At 39.2% G+C, this 23,920-nt stretch overlaps 1 protein-coding gene across 36 annotated transcripts in view; it reads right to left on the bottom strand.

Annotated features, from left to right (window-relative positions):
- LOC105466295 (argininosuccinate lyase-like) overlaps window positions 1–23,920 on the bottom strand; it is a 177,962-nt gene that overhangs the window by 26,433 nt on the left and 127,609 nt on the right. For 29 of the 36 annotated variants that reach the window (XR_011622510.1, XR_011622508.1, XR_011622498.1 and 26 more), the window contains one exon: window positions 6,521–6,661. The exons of 6 other annotated variants lie outside the window; for them this stretch is intronic. The gene's annotated coding sequence lies outside the window, so the exon portion shown is untranslated. Of the gene's footprint in view, window positions 1–2,952; window positions 4,948–6,520; window positions 6,662–23,920 lie in introns of those variants that run through there. One more of the 36 variants, XR_011622511.1, reaches the window with a different exon arrangement.

The following is a 23,920-nucleotide window of genomic DNA, read 5'->3' on the forward strand; positions in this document are numbered from 1 at the left end:
TCATATCCCAAGTCGTGGCTGGCAGGATAAGAACTTGAGTGTTGAAGAATATATTCCATAATAATTCCATAATAATATTCCATAAAGGAGGCCATTTCCCTCAGCAGTTCAGCCTTGCAATGCAGGTGGAGCCTGAACATGATCATCTTCTATTTTCCATTTCGGCCACTTCTCAGGAAACATCCTATGTGTGCCCTAATAGTCTGTAACCATTGCTAGAGCGTCCATACACACCACTGCACACTGAAGGACTTTAACAGCAGAAATTTAGTTTCCCGCAATTCGAGAGTCTAGAAATCCAACAACAAGCTGTTGGATGGTTTCTCTGAGAACTCTCTCCTCGGCTTGTAGATGGCTGACTTCTATCTCTGCATCCTTACTGCCTCTTCTAATAAGGACTCCAGTCATATTGGATTTGGGTCCACTCCAATAAACTCAAAACCTATAACCTCTTGGAGACCATATGTCCAAATACAGTCGCATTCTGAGGCACTGAGTGTTAGAACGTGAACTTTGAGGAGGGGACACCACTCAACCCATTGGATATATTATTCCCGTGTAGATGACAAACTCCTGGGAGATTACTCAGTGGAAGGATATGCATGTGTAAAATTGTAATAGATATAGACCGATCACTTTCCAAAAGGGCTTTGGAAGGTACACTGCCACCAGCAATGTCTGAATGTAGCTGCTTCCCTGAATCCACCTTGTCCTGGATGTTAACTTTCTTCTAATGTTCTGGCAATCTGGTATCTATGTGGCAAATAAAATCATGTTGATTCGTGTTGATTTCCAGTTTTCTGACTGAAATTTTTGAGTCATCTTTCAATTGCTTAATACAAATATGTTTTCCCTGAGTCATCTGCTCAGATTCTTGGCCCTTTAAGTGGGCTTTCTCCCATCCTGGACTCTGCTAGCATTTGCCCCCTTGTCATGTCTGTAACTGTAGCTGTTTGGCAAGATTCTTTTTAATGTTAAAAAATTGTGTTGCTCAAAGTCAAAAAAGTATTCCTAGGCTGTCTTGCCCTGTGCACTGTCTCTAAAACAGAAAATGAGGCTTCTTGAGGCCCTTTCCATATGTGAGGAGCAGATAGAGCCTCCAGCAGTTTGAAGGAAATTTCTTGCAGCCCTTGCTGTTTACGGTTCTCACTTCTGACCCATGTGCTGTTGAGCAGACATTTGACATTACAAAACCTGTGTTTTCCCAACTTTACAAGAAGGACGTTTTTTGAGGACTTACTGGGATAATTGTCTTCATACAGGCTACTAATATAGACGGGTGCTGTTGCTCCATAGATGACAAAGTATCATGAAGATGCCTTGAAGGTGTTAATGGCTTAATTATTGTCCACCTCCACATAAAACTTTCTTGTCGTTGTTTCTTTGATTTTCAGATGGAATTTCCCTCTTGTCACCCAGGCTGGAGTGCAATGGTGCAATCTTGGTTCACTGCAACCTCTACCTCCTGGGTTCAAGCAATTATCCTGCCTCAGCCTCCTGAGTAGCTGGGATTACAGGTACCCTCCACCACACCTGGCTAATTTTTTGTATTAATAGTAGAGACAAGGTTTCACCATGTTGGCCAGGCTGATCTTGATCTCCTGACCTCAGGTGATCCACCCACCTCGGTCTCCCAAAGTGCTGGGATTACAGGCATGAGCCACTGAAGCTAGCCCACATAAAGCTTTGGAAGCCTTGAACCTTCACCATGGACACCTGTATCCTCCACATGCACAAGTCTCTGAAGAATAGGAACTTCCTGGTATAAGGCCCAGCCCCCAACCTGCTAGTGGTTCACAGTGCTGTCATTGACCATATGTCTCTTCTTGTTCCCTTCCATAAAAAATAAGTCTACTCTGGCTGGGCGCGAGTGGCTCACACCTGTAATCCCAGCACTTTGGGAGGCCGAGGTGGGCAGATCATGAGGTCAGGAGCTTGAGACCATCCTGACTAACACAGTGAAACACCATCTCTACTAAAAAAAAAATTAGCCACGTATAGTGGTGGGCACCTGTAGTCCCAGCTATTCAGGAGGCTGAGGCAGGAGAATGGTGTGAACCCGGGAGGCAGAGCTTGCAGTGAGCTGAGAGTATGCTACTGCACTCCAGTCTAGGTGACAGAGCTAGACTCCATCTCTAAATAAATAAATAAATAAATAAATAAATAGTCTACGTGAAACCTTGAGATGGGAATTATGCAGATACTCCCAGCTATGTACAAGGGAGAAACTGAATGAGGCTTTTGTACCAGACTTCTAAGTTGAGCCATCTTCTCCTTACCACCTTCCTGGACTCCTACCAGGACTTCACCACCAATCCACTGCTCCTGGGCCAGCTATTTAGTAGGTGTCTGTCTCCTCCAAGACACAGTGGTGACTCTACAAGCTACTAGGTGGGTACTAAGGATATCACTGCAGCTTTCTGAGCCTGTCTATGCCTCTGAAAACAGTTTTAACACATGAAAAACAATTTTATTCCATTAAAATAAAGTTGAAACATTATCTCAAAAAGTATTTTAAACTCCACTGCATTTCATTGTTTTAATGTGGAACTGGTAAAACAAATTACTTCTAAGATTCAAAATGCTTCTTTTCTACTACAGTGCAAAATAATATTACCCTGAACACCTGCCTCATGAATCACTTATAACACTGTTATAAAGAGCCTCTCCACTTAGATTTTCTTCATGTGTCTTACATTTAAATGTCCTTAGTGTTCCATGGAAAAGTGTATTAGTGGTGCCCACCTAATGGAGAAACATGTCTCAGAGCTCAGATACAGAAACCACATGCTTTCATGTAAGCACTAGAAATGAAGATATAATAGCAAGAAATTTGTGTTTAATTTACATAAATATTTGCTTTTCAAAATAACTAAAATTATTTCAATTCCAAAAAGTATAATTGTAATGTAATTATAACTATCCAAAAAAGAGAAAATTAATCTCCTTCTCCATTTAAACTTACGTACAAGTAAGCAACCTATTTTAAATTATTCTGTATAGTCAACATGGATTTAGAGTAATGTCTCAAACTGTTACTGCCTTAGTGCTTTTTACTGTCAATTTATGATGTTTCTTTGGCCTGATTTCTAATTTACAATTTCACATTATCTAAATCTGTATAATATATTCTGGTAGAAACTCTCCAGTATTTTCTAAGGTATATGTATGGAAAAATGTTTTTCCACATTAATTACATTCATAGGGTTTCTCCCCAGTATAACGTTTGAGGAATTCCTGGAGAGTTTCCCTTCAGTATAAATTTTCCAGTGTACAATACAATCTGTGGTATAAGTAAGGTATTGTGCCTTTCTTTATATTTGTAATGTTTTTGTTCAGTAAAATAATCTTGTGAATTTTAAGGGTTGTATTTTGTGAAAGACCCTTCAACAGTCATTACATTTATATCAATTTTATTTAGTATGAAATCACTGATGTAAATTGTGATATCAACATTTGTTAATGGTTTTACCACATTCTTTACTTTGGTAAAATTTCTCTCCAGAATGAATTCACTTATAGTAAAAGTTGAGCGCAAGATAAAACCTTTGCTACATTCCCTTACAATTATAGGGGTTCTCTATGATGTGAATTATCTTATATTCAGAAAGGATTGAGCATTGATCAAAGACTTAACACATTCTTCACATTTCTTGAGTTTCTCTCCAGTATGAATTCTCTTCTGTTTAGCAAGGTTTGAGAACCAGTTAAAGGCTTAGCCACATTTTTCACATTTGTAATGTTGCTCTCCAGTATGAATTCTCTTGCGTCCAATAAGATGTGAGCTCTGGTTAAAGGTTTTGCCACATTCTTCACATTTGTAGCATTTCTCTGCAGTATGAATTATCTTATTTTTAGTCAGGATTGAGCCATGCATAAAAGCTTTTCTACATTCTTCACCATTGTAGGGTTTTTCTCTAGTATGAATTCTCTCATGTTGAGAAAAGTATGAGAACCAGTTAAAAGTTTTGCCACATTCTTCACATGTGTAGGGTTTCATTTCAGTATGAATTCTCTGATGTCCAATAAGATGTGAGCTCTGGTTAAAGGTTTTTCCACATTCTTCACATTTGTAGCATTTCTCTCCATTATGAATTCTCTTATTTTTAGTAGGGATTCAGCTATGCATAAAAGCTTTTCCACATTTTTCACAATTGTAGGGTTTCCTTCCAGTATGAATTCTCTTGTGTCCAATAAGATGTGAGCTCTGGTTAAAGGTTTTGCCATATTTTTCACATTTGTAGCATTTCTCTCCAGTATGAATTATCTTATTTTTAGTCAGGATTGAGCCATGCATAAAAGCTTTTCCACATTTTTTACAATTGTAGCATTTCTCTCCAGTATGAGTTCTCTTATGTTGAGAAAAGTATGAGAACCAGTTACCAGTTTTGCCACATTCTTTACATGTGTAGGATTTCCTTCCAGTATGAGTTATCTTATGTCCAGTGAGATGTGAGCCCTGGTTGAAGGCTTTGCCACATTCTTCACATTTGTAAGATTTCTCTCCAGTATGAATTCTCTTATGTCCAATAAGGTGTGAGCACTGGTTCAAGGCTTTGCCAAATTCTTGACATTTGTAGGGTTTCTCTACAATTTGAATTCTCTTATTTTGAGTAAGGTTTGAGAACCCATTACTGGCTTTGCCACAATCCTTTTGTATGGTTTCTTTCCTGTATGTATTCTTTTATGTTGAGTAAGGATTAAGCACCAGTTAAAAGCTTTGCCACATTCATCACATTGAAATATTTTGGTAAGCATAGTTGATAAACATTGGCTAAGTCCATTATAACTTTTTTGTGTGTGTCCCTTACACTCACCCACACTTTTCTAGTCTTAAGTTTAAATTTTCAGTGCCATAGCCTTCATATCTTCTCAGTATCACTTTTTGGAATAAATGGTTTATGCTTTGCTCAGGCAAAAGATCTGGAGTAAAATGAGAGGACATAGCTAAAAAAAAAATAAATTATACCCCTTATTAGGCTCAGGTGAGTATACTTTATGAATACAAAGTATAAAATTATACCAAGCACAATAAGATGACATAATACCACAAGCCCAAATTCCTTAATAGACATGTAAACTTAACAAAATATGCTGACCACAATGCTTTTGTAGGAGCTCTAAAAAGCAGTTAAGAGATTTCAGTGCCACAATGAAAACAATGTCAACAGCCACACAGAAGAAAAAGGATCATTTACCCACAGTTACATTTACCCACCATAGCCATACCTCCTCCCCAATACAAAATAATTCCTTTCAGTGTAAACTGTCAACTCCCGGCTTTTCTCTCACAAGAGAAAAAAAATAGTGGCACATGTGTTCATAATTCTGGCTTTGAGGGATCTTTCCAAAGACTGGTTTCTGTCTACTGTGACACAGAGTGCTGAAAGAAATAGTGCTACACTTTGAATGACAGGTTAGTGTCTGTGAGACAAAAGGTAAATGATTGTTATAGCAGCAGAGAGATTGCAGGACCACAGAGAAACAGCAGGTGTACCAACTTATTACAAGTTGTTAAGCAGAAACATGGGCAAATCCACATAACTCAATAAAGAGAACACAAATCTAGGGAAGAGACATCTTAACAGGTTTGAGAAATTCTCAATATCTAGCCTGATAAATTGGTGTCAGACACTGCAGGGAAGAAAGACACTTTATACAGACTGTGATAGGTTATTTCTTTTTAATGCCCATATCTCAACCAAATGTTACAAAATATACAAATATCAGACTAACATGGCCCAGTCAAAGAAACAAGTATGCAGAAATCAACACTAAAGAAATGATGACGTATAAATTACCTTTAAAAATAAAAATCATCATCTCAATTATTCTCAATGTGTAACATGGGAACACAGAAAATTAAGTGTAATCAGGAAAATAAGAATATCAACACAATGGCAAAAAGAAACAAATTGTAGAGCAAAAGCATACGTAAAATGACTGAGAAATTATCCAGTGCAAGAAAAAAAATACTAAAATCTGAAGCTCGACAAACTTCAACTCAGCTAAAAAGACCCATAACAAGACACAATATAAGCAAAGTTTTGAAAGTCACAGAAAAGAAGATGATCTTGAATGTAGAAAGACAAAAGAGATGTATCATCTATATGCATGCTCCTGCAATTTTACCAGTGAATTTTTGAACAAAAACCCCGCTGACAAGAGGGGGCTTTGGTTACACAGTCCAAGTGCTGAAGGAAAAAAAACTTCTAACAAAACTGTGCTAAAAAATTTGAAACAATAAACATTTTCCAAGATAACTAAATGCTGAGAAAGTACATCACCAGTATAACTGTCCTACAAGAAATGCAAAAAGAAGCCTTTCCCATTGAAAATTTAAAATGAAGAAAACAAACCAAATCATACAAAAATACGCAACTTGGCCAGGCATGGTGGCTCACGCCTGTAATCCCAGCACTTTTGGAGGCTGAGGTGGCTGGATCACGAGGTCAGGAGATTGAGACCATCCTGGCTAACATGGTGAAACCCTGTCTCTACTAAAAATACAAAAAATTACCTTTGAATGGTGGCGGGCCCCTGTGGTCCCAGCTACTCGGGGGCTGAAGCAGGAGAATGGCGTGAATCCGGGAGGCAGAGCTTGCAGAGAGTCAAGATCACACCACTGCACTCCAGCCTGGGTGAGACAGCGAGACTCCATCTCAAAAAAAAAAAAAAAAAAAAAAAATACACAACTCTCTGGGAAAATATGCACATACACAAAAATAAAACTTTGTAGTATTATAATAATTATATAACAATTGTGCTTTAAAATTTGAAAGACATCATGAAAATTAAAACATCCTTTAATATATGACATACCCAGTGATACTGTAATTTGAGCACAGATGTAAAAAGCAAAGATTTTTGTGTGCAACTGAGTGCAAGTTGTTACCAGTTTAAAATATACAGTTGTAACTTTAAGAGATTTTATGTAATTTAAATGGTAACCATAAAGAAAATGCAGATACGCAATAGAAAATAAAAAAGCAAAGCATGTCACTACAAATATCAATAAGATACAAAGGAATACAAAGTAAATAGGGACAAAATAGCTACAAGAGTCAAATAAAACAATAAAATGGTAATTGCAAGTCATCTTCTTTCAGAAAAGTATTAAAATATTCATGGACTAAATTTCCCAATCAAAAGAAATACATTTTAAAAAGGGATTGTTTTTAATTTAGAAAACAAAATCCACCTATGTCATGTCTCCAAGAGACTCACCTCAGATCTAATGATGAAAATAGACTGAAAGTGGCAGGATGGAAAAGACATTCCATGCAAATATTAACCAAATGAGAGGTGGAGAACTAATTATATTAAGTCAAAAGCTGTCATATTTTATAAAATATAGTTTAAGTCAAAACTCACAAGAGACAAACAAGGACATTATATTAAAATAAAATGATTCGTTCACTGGGAACCTATTTATATCTCCTATCAGGGTTCCCAAATATATAAAGTAAGCATTAACAGAAATGAAGTAATATAACAGTGGGAGAGTACTTCAATACTTTCAGTAATGAATAATAAAGCATGACAGAACATTAATAAGGGAACAAAGGACTTGAAAGCAAAGTAAAACAATTACACCTAAAAGACACATACAGAACACACCACACAATAGCAGAATCCACAATCTTTTCAATAGCTTATAAGAAAATTCTCCTGGATACAACACCTGTTATCTCACAAAACAAGTCTTAATTCATTTTTAAACTTGAATATTACATGTTATTATTTTTGGCCAAATTGAATGAAACTAAAAATAATTAACAGAAGGAAAGGCAAAAAAAAAATCACAAAATATGAAAATTAAACAATACACTCTTAAGAATGCTCGTGTTCAAAGGTTGTAAGACTGAATACTGTGAAGATGGCCATACAGACCAAAGTGATCTGCCTACACATTCAATACAATCCCTTTCAAATTCCAAACTTCACTTTCCCAAACATAGGAAAACAACTCCGAAATCATATGGAATATCAAGAACCCACAAAAAGTCTGACTATTTAAAAAAGGAAAACAATATTGGAGGCATCGTGCTTAATGATTTCAAAATACAAAACAAATGTAGGGTAATCAAAGCACTTTGATACTGGCATAAAAGAAAACCCCACACGAACAAAACAGAATACAGCACAGATACAAACTCTCATATGTATGGCCAAATGAGTTATTAACACCATTTATTGTGGCATTATTCACAAAAGCCAATAGGTAAAAGCAACCCAAACTTCCCTCACCAAATGAATGGATAAATATAATTTGGTATGTAAAAATAATGGAATATAATTCAGCTTTAAAAGCAAACAAGAAATCTTCTAATATCTACCATAAACATAAATCTTGATGACATTATGTTAAATTTAATAAGCCAGCCAGACAAAGACAAATACTATATGAATCCACTTATATGGGGTATCTAAAGTAGTAACACCATTAAAAAGAGAAAATAGAATAATGTTTGGAAAGGGCCAGGCAATGGGAAACAGGATTCATGTGGACTGTGTATTAGTTTCACAAGATACTAACATTCTAAGCTGGGCATGGTGGCTCACGCCTGTAATCCCAGCACTTTGGAGGCCAAGACAGGCAGATCACATGAGGTTGGGAGTTCAAGACCAGCCTAACCAACATGGTAAAATCTCATCTCTACTAAAACTACAAAAATTAGCCAGGCATGGTGGCACACACCTTAATCCCAGCTACTCAGGAGGCTAGCCAGGAGAATAGCTTGAACCTGGGAGATTGCAGTGAGCCACGATTCCACCACTGCACTCCAGCCTGGGTGACAGAGTGAGACTGTCTCAATGAAATAACATAAAAATAGAAAACATTCTACATATATGTTGCTAACAGTGTCATTACATGTAATATAAACTGAACTACATAATTTGAAGTATTTAAGATTGTACATTTTGGTGTGTATTTTTCACAAATAAAAATAAATAAACGTACAAAAGATAGAGTTAGGAAGCTTTTCAAAACATAGCTCCAAATCACAAAATGTTTCTCTCACACCAAGATAATACATATTCAACAATAAACAGGTGTGGAAATTAAGACAATTTCCACAACTACTCATTGATGCGAGAGAAAATAACCATCTATCACCAACCAAAATAACAATTATATACAAATTATTTTTAAAATGTGGGTAATATTTATACAGGCAAACAAACATGAAGATAAAAAAAGATAATTATAGTGGCAATAGACGTATGGCTGATTCATATTTGACTTTTGCTATACACTGGGTTAAAATGTATGAAGTTGAATATTGTCATATGGAATTATAATATATAAATTAAAACAAAAATACAATTAACTAAAATGAGGTAGCCTATCCTAAACCATGAGATATCGACATATAAAATTGCAAAACAAAAATTTAAAAACACATTAACCTAAAAAGTCTCGGATAAACATAGTTCACTATGGAATCCTTCTAGATACCTATAGTTTTCAACTATGACTAGGCATCCATAAAGAGGAAATATTTGATTTTATTAAAACTTCAGCTCATAGGTTCAAGGGCTACATGTGCAGGTTTGTTACATGGGTGATTGCATGATGTTGAGGTTTAGGGTAGGATTGATCCCATCAGCCAAGCAGTGAGCATAATACCCAACAGATAGGTTTTCAGTCCTTGGCCCACTCCCTCCCCCAACCCAGTGGTCTCTAGTGTCTGCTCTTCCCATCTTTATGTGGCACCATCACAGCTTACTGCAGCCTTGACCTCCCAGGTTCAAGCAATCCTCCTGCCTCAGCCTCCTGAGTCGCCAGGACTACAGGCATGCACTACCACATACAGTGAATTTTTGTATTTTTAGAACAGACAGGGTTTCAATACATTGTCCAGGTTTGCCTCGAATTCCTGGGCTCAAGCAATCCACTTGCTTCAACCTGGCTAGATTTTCAACCAAGAAAATAAAAATCTTACACTTAAATTAATAAATAAAACTCTTAAATACTTGGGCAAACTGGAATTATATTGCAGCAAGATTTTTATAAAGAAAACAAAGCCAGGCATGTTACTCATGCCTGTAATTCCAACACTTGTGGCAGGCCAAGGCAGGTGGATCACCTGCAGTCAGGAGTTCAAAACTAGCCTGGCCAACATGGTGAAACCCTATCTCTACTGAAAATACAAAAATCAGCCGGGTGTGGTGGCAGGTGCCTGTAATCCCAGCTACTCGGGAAGCTGAGGCAGGAGAATTGCCTGAACCTGGGAGGCCGAGGTAGCAGTGAGCTGAGATCGCTCCACTGCACTCCAGCCTGGGCAAGAATTCGAGACTCTGTCTCAAAAAAAAAAAAAAAAAAAAAAGAATGAAAAAGAAGACAAAACAAAAAGGGAAACAGCCTGTTTCATCCACAGTTCATAAGGAACCCCATAATGTAGATTAAACACATTACTAAGCCCGAGCTTAGTAACCACTCTGACCGTGAAGATGGAGCCCAGGGTGGCTCATTTCTAGGTGGTGAGTGAGAGAAACCTGATTCTCACCAGTGGTCAAACTCACCTGGAATCAGTTTAAGGTTCTCACCTATGATGTCTTTTTTCTTTTCTTTCCTTTTCTTTTCTTTTCTATTCTATTCTATTCTTTTCTTTTCTTTCTTTCCATTTTTTTTTCTTTTCTTTTTCTTTTTTTTTTTTTTTTGAGATGGGGTCTCCCTCTGTCACCCAGGCTGGAGTGCAGTGGTGCAAACTGGACTCACTGCAACCTCTGCTTCCCTGACTTAAGCAATTCTCCCACCTCAGCCTCCAGAGTAGCTGGGACCACAGCTACTCTATTTTTAATAGAAATGGGGTTTCCCGTGTTACCCAGGCTGGTCTAAGACTCCTGAGCTCAAGCCATCCACTTGTCTTTGACTCACAAAGTGCTGGCATTACAAGTGTGAGGCACCACACCCAGCCTGTGATGTCTTTTTTCTGACAACACTTCTGACAGCAAATGTGTGTAGTTTGCTGCATACAAACCAATTATCCAACACAAACAAGTTCTCCACCAATTCAATTCTGTCACCACCCAGATTTAGCACAGATCTCACAAGTTCAGGGTTCGGTCCCACCAACTGCCTCCACTGTAGATCCAGTCAAAAAGACTGAAAGTGGAAAATAAAAGTTGAGCAGAGTTTCTTGTAGAGCCAGAAAGCTGAAAAGTGCTTTTCAAAAAAGAGAGATGTCAAAACGAGATAACCTGGCAGACCTCCCAATGGCCGAAGCTGGAATAATATGAACAACGAAATCATGATAACATGGAACTCCAACTCACAGAATAAAATAAATATCCATGAGTCCATATTGATATAAAAAAATTAGGTAAATAAAGAAGGAAAGAATGAAGGATGGAAGGAAGGAAGAAAGTTTAAAATTTTCCTTGCAGAATTCCAAAATACTAATCAGTATAGGCAGATAATTCTGAAATAAAATTACTGCTAGAACACCACAGTAATAATTATTGTAAGCAAGATTCACTGAACAATTTGAAAATGGTGACTAAAATTTATAGGAAAGGTGCACATTTGTATAGTTCCAAAGCATCTGCCTCCAAATATCTGGCAGATATTTAATTTTTCTTTAAATTTTACAAAAAGACTTATGACTTTTTTTGTTGCTGTTTTTCTGGACACAGAGTCTCACTCAGTCACCCAGGCTAAAGTGCAGTGGCATGATCTCAGCTCACTGCAACCTCTGCCTCCTGGGTTCAAGCGATTCTCCCACTTCAACTTCCCGAGTACCTGGGATTACAGACATGTGCCATGATGCTCGGCTATTTTTTGTATTTTTAGTAGAGACAGGGTTTCACCATGTTGGCCAGGCTGGTCTCAAACTCCCAACCTCAGGTGATCCACCTGCCTTGGCCTCCCAAAGTGCTGGGATTACAGGCATGAGCCACCTTGCCCAGCCAACTTGTGACTATTTAAAGCAAAAACTGTAACATTGTAATGTAGAATTTAAATCATGAAAATGTTAAATTTACAACGGTAGCACGATAAGTAGAAAGAGTTCAATAAAATTGTTTCATATCAAGGTTTTTATAATGTACATTGATTAAAATTGCACGGTATTAACTCTACATAGATTGTGGTATGTTAAAAGTGCATATTGCAGCTGGGCGCAGTGGCTCACACCTGTAATCCCAGCACTTTGGGAGGCCAAAGTGGGCGGATCACGAGGTCAGGAGGTGGAGGCCATCCTGGCTAACACAGCAAAACACTGTCTCTACTAAAAATACAAAAAATTAGTCAGGTACGGTGGTGGGCGCCCGTAGTCCCACCTACTTAGGAGAGTGAGGCGGGAAAATGGCATGAACTTGCAGTGAGCCAAGATTGTGCCACTACACTCCAGCCTGGGTGACCAAGCGAGACTCCATCTCAAAAAAAAAAAAAAAAAAAAGTGCATATTGCAATCCCTGGAGCAACCGCTAAAAAATGCAAAGAGGTGTCACTTAAATGCTAATAAAGAAATCAAATATTAGAAATTATGTAAGGTTGTTCATAGACCTTTTAGTCATAATAGCCCCAAGTAGAAAACCACGTGGATGAACAAATTGCAGGGCATTTATACCACAGGATACTATTCAGCAGTACAAAGGAACAAACTACTGAAGCATGGACCTGGGATGACTCTCCTAAACTTGCTAAATGAGACAGGCTGGACATAAAATAATGCAGACTGTATGATTCCAGGAAAAGTAACCTATGTTGAAAAAAAAAATCATAGCAGAGATAGCCTCTTGGGAGAAAAAAAATTGCCAAGGAAAAAACAAAAGGGAACTTCTGAGGATGATGAAAACATTAACATTCTATTCTTTTTATTGTATTTATTTATTTATTTATTTTGGAGACAGAGTCTCGCTCTGTTACCCAGATGGAAGTGTAATGGTGTGATCTCAGTTCACTGCAACCTCTGCCTTCCAGGTTCAAGCAATTCTCCTGGCTCAGCCTCCCAAGCAGCTGGGATTTCAGGCACTTGCCACCACACCTGGCTAATTTTTGTATTTTTAGCAGAGATGGCATTTCACCATGTTGGCCAGGCTGGTCTGTAACTCCTGACTTCAGGTGATCTACCCACCTCAGCCTCCCAAAGTGCAGGAATTATAGGCATGAGCCACCGCACTGGGCCGAAAACATTCTATTCTTAAAATAAGTGAAGATTATATGGGGGGTGTATTTATTTCTCAAAACTGTAAAGTTGGGCTGGGCATGGTGGCTCACGCCTGTAATCCCAGCACATTGGGAGGCTGAGGTGGGCAGATTGCTTGAAGTCAGGAGTTCGAGACCAGTCTGGCCAACATGGTGAAACCCCATCTCTACTAAAAATACAAACATTAGCTGAGCACGGTGGCGGGTACCTATAGTCCCAACTACTCAGGAGGCTGAGGCAGGGGAATCGCTGGAACCCAGGGGGCGGAGGTTGCAGTTAGCTGAGATTGCCCCACTGCACTCCAGCCTGGGTGGCAGAATGAGACTCATTCTCAAAAATAAATAAATAAATAAATAAATAAATAAATAAATAAATAAATAAAATGTTCTGTAGTAAAACAATTGTATAAAAAGACAAAATCCATCTACAATACTAATATTTAAGATCTTGGTGACCTTTGTTGTGGAAGGGAAGGAGAAAGAAAATGATTGTTGGGGGCATACATGAGGGTGATTCTATTTTTTGGTTATAAAAATATATTCACTTTGTAATAATTCATTCAGCTTTACGAGTGCTTTGCGCGTGCATTTCTGTATGCATGTTATACATCAATAAATATTTTTTTGAGACAGAATCTCACTCTGTTGCCCAGGCTGGAGTGCAGTGGCATGATTTCAGCTCTCCGCAGCCTCCACCTCCTGGGCTCACTGGATCCTCCCACCTCAGCTTCCTGAGTGGCTGGGACTACAGGCACGTGCCACCACATACCGCTTTTTTGTATTTTTTGTAGAGACAGGGTTTCGCCATGTTGCTCAGGCTTGTTTTGAACTCCTGGGCTCACGAAATCCACCCACTTCAGCCTCCCAATGGCTGAGATTACAGGCATCAGCCACCATATCTGCCCCACCAATAAAATTTTAAAATATTATGTTTTCACACAAAAACCCTAACTCAGTACCTCAGAATAATGGCAGCATTTTGTTTATTCGTTTGTTTTGTTTTAAAGTGGAACACATTTGCTCAGGTCACCATGAGATGGATTTTAATATTTTGAAGTATCTATTAATGTTCTTACATTCAAGTGACCTGGGTCTTTCCATTTTTGCCTGCATTTGGTAAGTAGTATGGTGTTGATTTTAGGGGATGCATTTCTCCCCAGCAAAGTCCTCTCCCAATAATGATGCTCACTAAGGTTAGGGAATCTAGGACAGTGCCTTGTGCATGCAGTAGGGCACTTGTGGAACTGGGTTGAATCAGAAACAAAATGAGTAGTAGAAGTCAATGCCTACCAAGAATACTAAGTAGGTAATGTAGGTACAGCTGGAAGACCAAAATCCAACAGTCAACGTTTTTGCATTAATTTGAGAAAACATTTACAACTAGTTCACCAGAAGAAGTTACTGTAAGGCAGTGTTTCAGGGACTTGGCTGCACACCATAATCATCTGGAGAACTTTAAAAACACTGTTGCCTGGTGGTAGCAGGCACCTGTAATCCCACCTACTCTGGAGGCTGAGGCAAGAGAATGGCTTGAACCCTGGATGCAGAGGTTGCAATGAGCCTTGATCACGCCATTGCACTTCAGCCTGGGGGACACAGAATGCTACCCCCCCCCAAAAAAAAGAAAGAAAAAAGAAAAAACACTGTTGCCTGGGACTCACTCAGGGATTCTGATTTACTGGTCTTTTGCAACGTGGCCTTGGGAGATTTTTGGCCCACCTAACACCCTCCGGTGATTCTGATGTTAAACCAAGGGTAATATTCCTTGGTTAAGTGTGAAGAATGCATTAAATGTACGTGTTTTCCATGTGGACTGCTGGTATTTGCCCCCATGGATGCTCCTGAGTTTTGGCTTCTGGAAAACAGTTCTGCCCTGTTAAAATCAAAAGATGGGTCAGGCACCGTGGCTCACACCTGTAATCCCTGCACTTTGGGAGGCCAAGGCAGGTTTATCACCTGTGGTCAGGAGTTCGAGACCAGCCTGACCAATATGGAGAAACCCTGACTCTACTAAAACTACAAAAATTAGTTGAGTGTGGTGGTGTGCACCTGTAATCCCAGGTACTCTGGAGGCTGAGGCAGGAGAATCACTTGAACCTGGGAGGTGGAGGTTGCAGTGAGCCAAAACTGTACCATTGTGCTCCAACTTGGGTAACACAGTAAGACTCCATCTCAAAAAAAACAAAAAAAAGATGACTTGAAGATGTACTCAGCAGTTGTCTGGGCTAAATTGTAGCAAGGGAAAATGTTCTCTTGGCAGCTCTATTTTTATGTCACTTGTTTTCAGAGTAACAGTTTGTTTCAGGCACAGTATTTTGATTTAGTCTGTGTTGAAAGTCGTAAATAGCCTACAAATACTACAAAGGGATGACAAGAATTTGCAGGCACATAGAGTGCATTATACATGCTTTTAAATTTTTCCTACAGTGAAAAAGGAAGTCAAATTGTCCCTGTTTGCAGATGACATGATTGTATATTTAGAAAACCCCACCATCTCAGCCCAAAATTTCCTTAAGCTGATAAGCAACTTCAGCACAGTCTCAGGATACAAAATCAATGTGCAAAAATCACAAGCATTCCTATACACCAATAACAGACAAACAGAGAGCGAAATCACAAGCATTCTTACACACCAGTAACAGACAGAGAGCAAAATTATGAGTGAACTCCCATTCACAATTACTTCAAAGAGAATAAAATACCCAGGAATCCAACTTACAAGGGATGCGAAGGACCTCTTCAAGGAGAGCTACAAACCACTGCTCAACAAAATAAAATAGGACACAAACAAATGGAAGAACATTCCATGCTCATGGATAGGAAGAATCAATATTGTGAAAATGGCCATACTGCCCAAGGTAATTTATAGATTCAATGCCATCCCCATCAAGTTACCAATGACTTTCTTCACAGAATTGGAAAAAACCACTTTAAAGTTCATATGGAATCAAAAAAGAGCTCACATTGCCAGGACAATCCTAAGCCAAAAGAACAAAGCTGGAGGCATCACGCTACCTGACTTCAAATCATATTAAAAGGCTACAGTAACCAAAATAGCATGGTACTGGTGCCAAAACAGAGATATAGACCAATGGAACAGAACAGAGCCCTCAGAAATAACAGCACACATCTACGACCAACTGATCTTTGACAAACTGGACAAAAACAAGAAATGGAGAAAGGATTCCCTATTTAATAACTTGTGCTGGGAAAACTGGCTAGCCATATGTAGAAAGCTGAAACTGGATCCTGTCCTTACACCTTATACAAAAATTAATTCAAGACAGATTAAAGACTTAAATGCTAGACCTAAAACCATAAAAACCCTAGAAGAAAACCTAGGCAATACCATTCAGGACATAGACATGGGCAAGGACTTCATGACTCAAACACCAAAAGCAATGGCAAAAAAAAAACCAAAATTGACAAATGGGATACAATTAAACTAAAGAGCTTCTGCACAGCAACAGAAATTACCATCAGAGTGAACAGGCAACCTACAGAATGGGAGAATATTTTTACAATCTACCCATCTGACAAAGGGCTAATATCCAGAATCTACAAAGAACTTAAACAAATTTACAAGAAAAAATCAAACAACCCCATCAAAAAGTGGGCAAATGATATGAACAGACACTTCTCAAAAAAAGCAAAAAAAGACATTTATGCAGCCAACAGACACCTCATCATCGCTGGCCATCAGAGAAATGCAAATCAAAACCGCAATCAGATACCATCTCACACCACTTAGAATGGTGATCATTAAAAAGTCAGAAAACAACAGGTGCTGGAGAGGATGTGGAGAAATAGGAACACTTTTACACTGTTGGTGGGACTGTAAACAAGTTCAACCATTGTGGAAGACAGTGTAGCGATTTCTCAAGATCTACAACTAGAAATACCATTTGACCCAGTTTTCCCATTACTGGGTATATACCCAAAGGATTATAAATCATGCTACTATAAAGACACATGAACACATATGATTATTATGGTACTATTTACAGTAGCAAAGACTTGGATCCAACCCAAATGTCCATCAATGATAGACTAGATTAAAAAAATGTGGCACATATATACCATGGAATACTATGCAGCCATAAAAAGGACGAGTTCATGTCCTCTGCAGGGACATGGATGAAGCTGGAAACCATCAGTCTCAGTAAACTATCACAAGGACAGAAAACCAAACACCACATGTTCTTACTCATAGGTGGGAACAATGAGAACACTTGGACACAGGGCAGGGAACATCACACACCAGGATCTGCCAGCGGGGAGGTTGATGGGGAAGGAATGGCATTAGGAGAAATATCTAATGTAAATGACAAGTTGATGGGTACAGCAAACCAACATGGCACATGTATACCTAGGTAACAAAGCTGCACATTGTGAACATGTACCCTAGAACTTAAAGTATAATAATAAACAAATAAATAAATAAATTTATCTTACGGTGAGAAATGAAAAATATAATATTCAGCCTTGATTTCCTAAACTCAGCCATTTCCCCCAAATTATTTCAAGTCCTTTCAATCATCTTCAGAAGCATTTTCTGGAAGGAATTATTCCCAGCAGTGAAGGGTACTAGATGGATGAGAATCTCAATGGAATTCTGCTTCTTCTGCAGAAGACTCACTATCTAGAACCTTGAAAGCCCAGGGATGCTGCGTAAGTACCATGGCCTATGGAGGTGCATGAACTTTGAAATTAGGTGAGGGTGATCCTAAGTCCCAGCCCAGCAGTTTAGTAGTTGTGCAGTTTGGGACAAGTCTCTTGACTTGGAACATGTATATAAACCTTGTCCGCAAGAAAAGGTAAAGTGATACTGATTGCACAAATGACAGCTATTCTTCATCCTTCCCTATATCTACGCCTTTTGGAATGTGCTTTTTCAGCTACTCCCATCAATAGGTAGAGTGTGTTTCTCAAAACTTAAATCCGTCCATCTTTATTTCTTCTGGCCAATAGAAAGCTGTGAATATGACAATGTACCACCTTTGGGCCTAGGCTGAAAAGATCTTAAATGCTTCTGCCTTTTCTTTTGGAATCCTGCCATTACCACGAGAAGAGGCCCACAGGGGAGGATGCGATACCATGGGGAGGAGGAGAATCAAGGTGACCCTGTTGACAGCCAGCTCACTCACAGAAACAAAGCTGCCTCCTCAACCAACAGCTGACCTCATATGCCTGAAGGATCCCAGATGAGACCAGAAGAATGGCCCAGCTGAGGTCAGCCTAAATGGCTTAGCAGTTCAAATGCAAGCTAAAACAAATTTTGGGTTTTTTTGTTTGTTTTTGTTTTTTTCTTTTTTTTTTTTGAGATGGAGTCTTGCTGTGTCGCCCAGGCTGGAATGCAGTGACATAATCTCGGCTCACTGCAATCTCCACCTCCCAGGTTCAAGCAATTCTCCTGCCTTAGCCTCCTGAGTATCTGGGGCTACAGGTGCATGCCACCACATCTGGCTAATTTTTTGTATTTTTAGCAGAGATGGGTTTTCACCGTATTAGCCAGGATGGTCTCGATCTCCTGATCTTGTGATCTGCCTTGGCCTCCCAAAGTGCTGGGATTACAGGCGTGAGCCACCATGCTCAGGCTTGGGTTTTTTGTTTTTTTTAATTAGGTGTTTTTTTTTTTTTTTTTTTTGAGATGCAGTTTCGTTCTTGTTGCCCAGGTTTGAGTGCAATGGCGTGGTCTCGGCTCACTGAAACCTCCACCTCCTGGGTTCAAGAGATTCTCCTGCCTCAGCCTCCCAAGTAGCTGGGATTACAGGCACCCGCCACCACGCCTAGCTAATTTTGTTTTTTGTATTTTTAGTAGAGACAGGGTTTTACCATGTCTTGGTGATCCGCCAGCCTCAGCCCCCTCAAAGTGCTGGGATTACAGGGGTGAGCCACCACACCCAGCCTTGGGGTGTTTTTTGTTTCTTTGTTTTTCTTTTAAATGTAGGGATAGTTAACTAATACATACCTTCATTACAGATAGGATGCCAGGATTCAAGAACAGGTTGATTACAAGTTCCCTGACAAACAGCACATTACATGTACTGATTTTCTATATCACTTATTTATGCGGTGGTGTGTGCCTGTGGTCCCAGCTACTTAAGAGGCTGAGGTGGGAGGATCATTTGAACTTGGAAGGTTGAGGCTGCAGTGAGCCATGATTGTGCCAGGGCACTCCAGCCTGAGTGACAGAGTGAGCCCTGCCTCAAAAAAGAAAGAAAGAAAAGGAAGGAAGGAAAGAAGGAAGAAAGGAAGGAAGGGAGGGAGGGAGGGAAGGAGGGAGGGGGGAGGGAGGAAGAGAGGAAGGAAAGAAAGGAAAGAAATTTGTCTTTAATCTATTCCCTCCACATCTAAACTCTGAAGATCAGGGCTGTGGACACATCTGAAGACATGGGGTTTCATCTTCCTGAAGCCTCACTATTATTTTTTTACTGTCTGGTTTCTAGAAGGAGGATGCCCCACTCCACTCTCAAGCAGCAGGTGGGTAGCAGTTGTCTACCTGTGGACACTTTCTGCTTGCGAGCCCCCTGCTCTCTCTCAGGGCACCACCTCTCTCACCTATCAGTCTGATGGGAGATGCTGGTAGGAAGGGGGTGTTCCTTTGCCTCTGGCAGAAAAGGAGAGAGTTCAGGCCTTCACTTTCCCTGAAGTCAGGGGAGCCAACGCTCTCAGAACTCCACTTCAATGTGGCAGCCGCTGACCACGTAGGGCACCTGGAATGTGGCTGGTCTTAAGTGAGATGTGCTGGAAGCTTAAAATACAGAGTGAATTTCTAAGATTTCCTACCAAAGGTTGTCTAGGTATACAATCATGTCATGAGGACCAGAGATAATTTGACTCCCTCTTTTCCAATTTGAATGCATTTTATTTCCTTCTCTTGCCTGATCGCTCTGGCTAGAACTTCCAATACTATGTTGAATAGGAGTGAGGAGAGTGGACATGTTTGTCTTGTGCCAGTTCTTAGAGGGAGTGCTTTCAACTTTTCTCCATTTACTATGATGTTGGCTGTGTATCTGCCATGGATGGCTCGTATTATTTTGAGGTATTTTCCTTTGATGCCTGTTTTTTTGTGGGTTTTTTAAATCATGAAGGGATGTTGGATTTTATTGGATGCTTCTTCTGCATCTATTGAGATGATCATATATATATTTTTAATTCTGTTCATGTCATGAATCACATTTATTGATTTGCGTATGTTTAACCAATCTTGCATGCATGGAATAAAACCCACTTGACCATGACAAATTAATTCTTATGTGCTGTTGGATTCTGTTTGCTAGTATTTTGTTGAGGAGTTTTGCATCTAGGTTCATCATGGATGTTGGCCTGTAGTTCTCTTTTTTGTTGTCTGATTTTGGAATCAGGGTGATATTGATTTCTTAGAATGAGCTAGGGAGGAATCTTTCCCCCTTGATATTTTGAAATAGTTCTTCCTTTTATGTTTGATAACATTCAGTTATGAATCCTTCTAGTGTTGGGATTCCTTTTGTTGGAAGATTTTTTTTATTACCAATTCAATTTTATTACTCATTTTTGGTCTGTTAAGGGTTTCTTTTTCTTCTTGGTTCAATCTTGGCTAGCTGTGTTTTTAGAAATTTATCCATTTCCTTTAGGTTTTCTAGTTTGTGCAAATAGGGGTGTTCATAGCAGTCTCTGATGATCTTTTGAATTTCTGTGATATAAGTTGTTAACATCACCTTTAAAATTTCTAATTGTACTTGTTCGAATCTTCTTTTTTCTTGGTTAAACTAGGCAGTGGTCTTTCAACTTTGTTTATCATTTCAAAGAACCAACTTTTTCTTTCATTGGTACTTTGTATAATTTTTTTTGTCTCAATCTCATTTAGTTCTCCTCTAATCTTTGTTATTTATTTTCTTATGCTAGCTTTGTGTTTAATTTGTTCTTGTTTTTCTTAAGTTTCTTAAGGTGTGATATTAGTTGTTAATTTTAGATCTTTCTTTTTTATGTAGGCAGTTAATGCAGTAAACTTTTCCCTTAGCAGCACTTTTGTTTTATTCCAGAGGTTTTTGTTTATAGTTTGTCTATTTTCATTTGTTTTGAAAAATTTTTCTGATATCTGCTTTAATTTCTTTATTTACTCAAAAGCCATTCAGGAGCAAATTGTTTAGTTCTCATGCATTTTTGTAGTTTTGAGAGCTCCTCTTGGAATTGATTTCCAATTTTATTCAACTGTAGTCTGAGAATATATTTCATATGAATTTGATGTTTTTGAGACTTGTTTTATGGCCAAGCATATGGCAATTTCTGGAGAAAGTTCCATGCATATATGAAAAGAATGTATATTCTGCCTTTGTTGGGTAGAATATTCTGTAAATGTCCATTGTGTCCACTTGGTCTGTAGTCCGGTTTAAGTCCTAAATTGAGTCAGTATATGTCTTTAGCAATTAGGTGGGTCTGTTGTATGCAGCAGACGTTTGGGTCTTGGTTTTTGTTGTTGTTGTTGTTGTTGTTGGTTGGTTGGTTTTTATCCTTTAGCCACTCTATCTTCTAAATAGTGCATTTACGCCATTTACATTCAAGGTTAATATTGATATGTGAGAATTTTTCCAGTCATAATGTTGTTAGCTAGTTGCCTTGAAGTTTCATTTGTGTAATTACTTTTTGGGATCTGTGATATTTGTGCTTACATGCTCTTTTATGATGGTGAGTATCATCCATCCATTTCCATGTTTAGAACTCCTTTGAGTGTTTCTTATAGGGTTGATCTAATAGTGATAAATTCCCTTAGTGTTTGCTTGTCTGGGAAAGACTTAACTTTCTTTCCTTCATTTATGAAGATTGATTTGGGAGCAAATTAAATTCTTGGCTGCCATTATTTTCTTTATGGAGGCCGAAAATAGGCCTGTACTCTTTTCTGCCTTATAATGGTTCTGCTGAGAAGTTTGCTGTTAGTCTCGTGGGATTCTTTTTATAGGTGATGTGACATTACTCTCTAACTGCTTTTAAGATTTGTTCTTTCATGTTGACCTTGGATAGTCTGATGACTATATAACTTGGTAATATTTGTCTTGTACAGTATCTTTCAGGCATTCTCTGCATTTCTTGGATCTGAATGTCTACATCTCTAACAAGATCAGGGAAATTTTCCTGCATTATTTTCTCAAATATGTTTTTTAGATTTACTACTTTTTTTTCTCTCTCAGGAATGCCTGCAAGTAGTAGCTTTTGTTGTTTTACAGAATGCCATATTTATCAAAGTCCTTTCTAAAAATTATTTTTTCTATATTTTTGTCTGACTGGGTTAATTTGAAAGGTTGACCTTCAAGTTCTGAAATTCTTCTGATTTGTCTAGTAGATTGTTAAAACTTCAACTGTATTTTGAAATTTCTTTAGTGAATTTTTTATTTCTACTAGTTCTGTTTGTTTGTTTTAAATATATATCTTTTTTTCATTTCCTGGATTGCTTTTGTGGTTACTTTGTGCTGGTTTTCAACTTTCTCTTACATTTCATTGAGCTTTCATATAGTCCACATCTTGAGCTTCCATACAAGTCATGTCAGTTGTGGTGGTACTTGTTACTTGGGTCAGCCCAACCTCAGCCCCTGGGGGCAGTGGTCAGATGCCAGTAGTGTTGGACTGGACGAGGCAATTCTCCAATTCCCAGACTCCTAGATGGTCTATAGCATGGCCCAGACATGTCCTGAAAGGGCTGGACCAGGACCACACCACCAGACTTGCTCTCTGGGGCCAAGAATTCATGTGCTGGCTGTGTTAGAGCAGGGAACACTGTTCTCTAGGGTCACTCGAAGAACTATAAGGTGGGAGCAGGCAGAATGCTTAGGTGGTAGGAGCCTGAGGGCAGATCACAAACCTGTGGTAGGAGGACTGTCAGAAGTGCTCAGGCTGCAGCTGAAATGGTCAGGTTGTAGCATGGTGGTTATGCTGTGGGCTTTTCACTGGGGAAGTCATGCCCCACTCGATTGGACCAATAGAGACTGGCATTTCCCTCCCACAGAAGCAGCAGTGCATTTCATTGCTGGGAGTGCATGAATGTGCCCTGACTCTCTGCTCACTCCCTGGCCCAAGGACAGCAGAGGCAGTAGTAGTAGTGGCAGTGACTTTTTGGGGAGCTGAAGGGCTTACTGGTGTCCTTACAGCCTGGACATCAGACTGTAAGAAGCTGCAGCCATAGTGCTCATGTGGGAACAAGGCAGCTGTGCTGGGAGCCTAATGCTGAGGTGGGTGGGCCCTGTTTAGCAGGCAACAGTGGAAGCAGGGAGTTGTGCAGTGTAGTCTGTCCACTCCTTCCTACCATGTCTGCAATATGTCTTTGGGATGTGTGAAAGTGCCTGTCCTCCCCACTCTGCCCTTATCAGGTGGCAACAGCTGACACCAGGATACTTGGGAATTAAAAGTCTGTGATATTCCACTTGGTCTTGAGCAGTGCCTCTACACAATCTTCAGGCAGCTCTCTGTGTTCACCTGGAAGCCCAAGGGGGTCAAAGAGGCTCCCTTATAACTAGGATTGTAAAGGTCCATGGTGAAAGTGTGGAACCCTGGGAGTCTCTCACTCATTCACCCCTTGCCCACGTTAAGGAGCCTCTCCCAGTTCCGCTGTGGTGCCAGCTCTATAGGCTGCCTGGCTTCACTCTCCTCTGCTTTCCATAAATCCTATCACTTCTCTAATGAATTCAAATATGCTTGATCCACTTGAAGCGTTAGTATTTATTGACTATTTTGATTCTCTTCCATGAGAGGCACCCACTAACTGCTTCTAGTCAGCCATCTTGAACACCAGAA

This window comes from Macaca nemestrina, chromosome 4 (genome assembly GCF_043159975.1).
Source record: "Macaca nemestrina isolate mMacNem1 chromosome 4, mMacNem.hap1, whole genome shotgun sequence".
In the NCBI taxonomy this organism is placed as follows: Eukaryota; Metazoa; Chordata; class Mammalia; order Primates; family Cercopithecidae; genus Macaca; species Macaca nemestrina.